Here is a 6,071-nt window from a genome sequence, read left to right as displayed (position 1 = left end):
ACAAAGGCCAGAAGGAAGGGAAATGAGACCCTATATATTTTTTTGAAATAAATCTTCAGTGAGATAACATTGGTTTGTAACATATAAGTTTCAACCACACAGCGTTGTAATTCCGCATTTGTCAACACTACATCATGATCAGCCATCAGGGGTCTAGTTCTACCCATCACCTTACCTGTTTCACCCACCTCCGAACCTCCTCCTCCTGGTGGCCCCCAATCTGTTTTCTGTCCTTAGGAGCTTGCTTTGTTTTCTTTTGTTGTTCACTTTTTTTTTTTCCTTCAACATTTGAGTGAAATCATATGGCACTTGTTCTCTCTCTGTCTTATTTCACTTCTTATAGTATTTCTCTGGCTTATGTCACTTAGTATAATATGCAGAGGTGATATCCGTGTTGTGACAAAATGTCATCTTTCTTCTATATATGTACTCAGCACAGCTTCTTTATCCATTTATCCACCAATGGACACTTAAGTTGTTTCTACATCTTGGCTATTGTAAGTAATACCTCAATGAGCAAAGGAATGTATGTGTCCTTTCTCATTAGTGCCTTTATGTTCTCTGAGTAAATATCCAGAAGTAGGATAGCTGGATCATATGGTAGTTCTGTTCTTTAATTTTTTGAAATACCTCCATACAGCTTTCCATAGTGGTTGCACCAATTCACAATCTCAACAACAGTGATGAGGGTTCCCTTTTCTCCACATCCTCATCTACACATGTTGTTTCAAATCTTTTTAATACTAGCTATTCTCCCAAGTGTGACATGATATCTCAGTGTTGTTTTGACTTGCATTTACCTAAAAATAAGTGATGATAAACTTCTTTTCATGTATCTATTGGCTATTGGTGTGTCTTCTTAGAAAAGTATATTCTTACAATCTCCTTACATTGTTCATGAAGTTTATGACACTACTTAAAAAGAGTATGCATTCATTCAAATATGCACAATATAAAACTGAGAACAACCACTAAAATATAGTCAATAATCTAAAAAAAGGTAAGAGGGAAAAGGAAGAAAAACTAGATGAGGTAAATAGGATACAAATAACAAGATGTTTGACTTAAGCCCAATCACATCAATAATTATATTACCATAATTATAAACTGTAAATGTTCTATTTTTTTTAAAGATTTGTTTATTTATGCATACAAGAACTGGGGTACAGGTCAGAGGTGTGGGGGATGAGAAGATTCCCCAGAGACAGAGTGGGGAACAGAACAGGCAGATCTACTGAGATGCTGCAGAGGGGAGCAGCGGGCAAGTCAGGAGAGGTCTGCTGCGCCATGTGGGTAGCTCCCTGCCTGGGGTTTGAAGTCGCGCTGCAGTGGCTGCGAAGGCTTCTTAACCCCTTGCGCCACCAGGGAGGCCCTGTAAATGTTCTAAGCATTCCAATCAAAAGGCAGATATTGTCAGACATAACATTAAAAGTGTATCGGATTGGCTAAAAATGAAAAAAACCTGACGACCCCAAGCATAGGCAAAAAGTATGGAACAACTGGAACTCTCATACATTGCGAGTGAGAGTATAAATTGGTACAACCTCTTTAAAAGCTGGCAATGTCTGTTAGAATGAAATATACATGTATATACATATACATTTATTAATATTAGACACTATTATATGCTGTTATACAATAGGTTATGTTGCTAATGTATAATATTAATATAAAGCTATCAATATATAAATTTCAATGTAGCAATTTTACTCAGCAGAAATGTGTACATATGATCACCAAAAAAAAAAAAAAAGCGGGAAACCACTCATATTTCCATCAATACTAGACTAGATATATAAAATATGGGGAATTCATGCAATCCAAGATCATAAGATAATACAAAAGAACAAACTACGACCCATATACAACGATGGGGTTGAATCTCGTAGTATGATAGTAAATGAAAGAAGCCAAGTTAAAAGCACATTCTGTATGATTCCATTTACATAAAGATCAAAATTGGGCAAAGCAAATCAATTTGAAATGAAGTCAGAATATTGGCTATCTTTTAGGGAGTAGTGTCTGGGAGAGGGAAGTTGCTGGGTGGCTGATGATATTCTAATCCTTGACTCACAGAGTTGTTACTTGAGGATGTCGGTTCTATAAAAATGCATAAAAACTTAGGACTGGTCTACTTTGCTACATACATTCATGTCATGTGTACAATAAAATGTTTTCTTTTAAAAATTAGGGCTGAATGACCTTTTAGACAGGGGAGACAGCATATGCAGAAACATGGAGGAATGAATAATATGGTATATGAAATAACATGGTATGTGGAAAATTACAGACAGCTCCTTGGCAATGAACCATAAAGCATGAGGTAGGTTCTAGAAGAGCTGAGAGCTGAGTTCCCAGTGGAGAGGTCATGGAGGGCCTATGTGCTCTGCTCAGGTGGAGATTGTAAAGACAAACACTGAAAGAGTTAGAGATGGCATGACAATATTTGAAATTAAAAAAAATATTCCCTCCAAATCCTAGGGTCAGTTGGTGACAAGGGACAGAAATAGATGCACAAAGACTAGTTAAGATGCTCTTGCCAAAATCCAGATGACCAATGATGGATTGAATCAGGCCAGTGGTTGTAGGGATATAAAGAGACTAGGACTTGACTGTTTAGGAGACAATATTAGTAAGACTTTATTGGATGTGGGAGGTGAAGAAATGAGTTGAGGATGAGTCCTAAATTTGTAACACAATGACGACAAGGCTGGTGGGTCTAGAAATTCAGGAGGAGTTCAAAGAAGGGGCAGGAGACTAGGTTAGTTTTAGATGGTTTGGACAGGCTTACCAGATAAGGCAGCACTCAAGTTGAGGGGGCTTCTCAGGGAGTTATTTTGGGGTTCACTCTTTGCTGGAATTCATGCCTGATTTCAATGCCAGGTCTCTGCGGCTCTATAATTACTATTGGGCTCTGTTGCCTTTTCTGGTCATAATGCACATTCAACACACAAAGCCATGGTTGTTGGCAGCCCGCTGTCAGCAGATCCAACAGCCTGGCTGCCCTGGGGTCTGAAAGACTTCATCTCTCTTTCCTCCACTGCTCCAGACAAAAGCTGTCTATGCACCATCTATTTCGGTCATTTTTATGAGTGCCGTGGAATATTTTCAAGCTATCCCTTTTAAGCATTATCTCTTGGCAGTTAAGAAAATAGATCCATTTCAAGCACTGGAGTTTCTGAAAAGGGGTTTAAAAATAGCTCAGGGTTTAGACAGCTGCAGCTATTGGGAAATGGAACCCTTTGCTTGCACTTTTGCCGGTTTCCATTTCAACTTTGCAGCTGGAAATTGGTAGCTCTTCCACTGCTGGGAACAGATGCAAAAGGAAGAAGGAAAGGACCAGGACTCTTTCTTAACTTGGGGGTCACACCTGATTATTGAGAGGCCCTGAGGTAATGGAGAGTGGGCACATCAAACTCTTGGGTTTGAAAAAACCTTTTCACACAGTTTTGTCAAATAAGAGACCAGGAAAAAGACTAATCAATACAAAGTAAAAATCAAAATCAACAAGCAACTATAAACCAGAGACACACTGGGGTGGGGGGGGCGGGAGGGAGAGGAAGGACTAGAGCCAAAATAAGGGGCGGGGGTTGCAGTTCTATGGGGAATATAACCAAAATGAAAATGCATACATTGTGCAAAGATGAAAAAAGATGTAAGAATTATATTAAATAAAATATTAAAAAAAAAGAAATCCTATTCAATATTATGGTATATCTTCGTAATTGGAAATGGAAAAAAAAAAAAGGTTGTAGGTTTTGTTGTTCAAGGTACAGGAAGCAAATCGGAGGACATCCTCTTGGTTGGTACTGACAGGGAGAGTAGATACTGATAACAATGTTTTAGTTGTAGAGCAGTGTTACAGGTAGATGTGACCGCCCTTTCCAGCTTGTAGGTGTATAAACTGAGGAAGGGAACATGGAGGACAGTGGCCAGGACCACAGAGCCAGGCAGTGGAGAAGGTAGGGGGGCAGCGCAGATCCAAAGCCCCTGCTCTTAGCCATTCCACTAACTGCCTTTTAACTGGAGATGCACGAGAGTTAACATTTCTCAAAAGGCAGCAAGACATTTGGGTTTAAAAGCAGAAACCCAAGAATATGCACGATCAGATCTCTGTTCTGAGCACCACCCTGCCATGTCGCCACTCACTAAGTGCTGAGTTAATGAATGACTCTTTTAAAATAAATAAAGATCCTTAGCCCCTTTGAGTCTCATTTCCTCTGCATAATGGATACAACATTATAACATCTTTTGGCAGCCTTCGCAAAATTGCTGTGAAGATCAAATAGGACCATAGACTACTGGAAGTAGTTTAATACTTGGAAAGATCATTCAGCAGTGAGCCCAACTAGTGGTGACTGAGACTACTACATGTCAGGCATTGTTGTAGTTGTCGATACTTTAGGGAAACGAGCTAATGAAGTCCTTGCTTATATGCTGTCAGGGAGGGATGAAAAATAAACAAGAAACTGAATAAGTAGGTGGGCATTCTAAGGTGTGTTATAAAGGTATATGCTCGTAAGTGGTTAGGGCCATGGACAAAAGGAAAAGGAGAGTAGGGTTTGAGCGACCTTCCTGAGAGGTGACATCGTAATGTCACCATTGACTTTCTAAGGTGATCTTACTGTCATGGAGTGGGTTGAAGAGAAGAGGAAGAGAGAAACTGGAAATAGAGAAAAGTTTTTGTTTTAATATTAAACAAATTGGAGATATCATTGCCATAAAACAGTATCCTGGTTTAGGGGTACTGTAAAAGGAGTTGTATACATTATGAAATGATCACCACAGATAGTCTAGGTAACATCATCACCAGCCATAGCAATCATTTTTTTCCCTGTGATGAGAACTTTTTAGATCTAAGCCACTTTCAAATATGCAATACAGTATAATTAACAGCAGTCACCATGCTGTGATTTATACTCCCCGGATTTACCTATTCTTTAACTGGAAATTTGTTTCTTATGATCTCCTTCATTCATTTTTGCCCATCCCCCAACACCTGGCACTCATCATTCTACTATTCTCTATGAATCTGACCATGCTAGATAACTTAAAGCTATATGTCATTGGAATTATATAGTATTTGTCTTTTAAAATTGGCTTCTTTTTTCATTTCATTTCTTTCATGGTAGTATAAGGCTTTCACAGTTCATCGTGTTATAGCATGTATTAGAATTCCCTCCCTTTTCAAGGTGGAATAATATTCCATTGTATGTACATACCATATCTTGCTTACCTATGCATTTGTCCATGGAACTATTGGCTATTATAAATGATGATCCCATCAACATGGGTGTATAAATATCCCTTTGAAGCCCCACTTTCAATTCTTTGGGGTATATACCAGAAGTGAAAATGCTGAATGAGGCAGAAATAAGTTTTGCTTTGAATGGAAGCATAAAAAAATAGGAGGGGGGCATCATTAGCAGCAAAAATGGGATTATGAGAAGCTGACATTGGCACAATCCACAGAATTAATGAAGATTTCACCATTGCTACTCATGTATTGTGTGACTCTGTGTCACTGTGCAATTTTATCACATAAAATTGTGTCAATTCATGTAATCTTGACCACAATCAAGATAGAGAACTGCTCTGTCACAACCAGGGTCGATAAAAATTGGGTAATATCCTGTCCCTGGCTATAGGTAGAAAAATTTGTTTCTAAAATAACAACAGACCTGTTCAGTTGATTTTCCAGGTGCTAAGCTCTTTGTAATCTCCTTTAGTCCTCACAGTAAGGCTATCTAGCATGTTCTGAGAAATCGCTGTATGCTGGGAGCTCTTCTGAGAGTTTGACATGAGTTAATTCATCTTTGCAATATTTTAAAGGTAAATACTCTTGCCTCCATCTTACCAGTGACAGACCTGACACCTCAATTGTGGAAAAAAAAAAAAAAACACCTTTGGAAATTCATAGAATTACATTTGGAATCCAAATCTCTCCAACTTCAGAACTGGAAAAAACAAAGCCCCAGGTCACGTTCTTGCTCCAGGGCCCATGTCAGGCAGTGGCCGAGGCCCACCCACACGTTCAGGCTTAGCATTCTGGTGGGTGACTTGTGAGCTGC

This window comes from Talpa europaea (genome assembly GCF_964194135.1).
Source record: "Talpa europaea genome assembly, chromosome: 3".
Lineage (NCBI taxonomy): Eukaryota > Metazoa > Chordata > Mammalia > Eulipotyphla > Talpidae > Talpa > Talpa europaea.
This window is presented reverse-complemented; position numbering follows the sequence as displayed.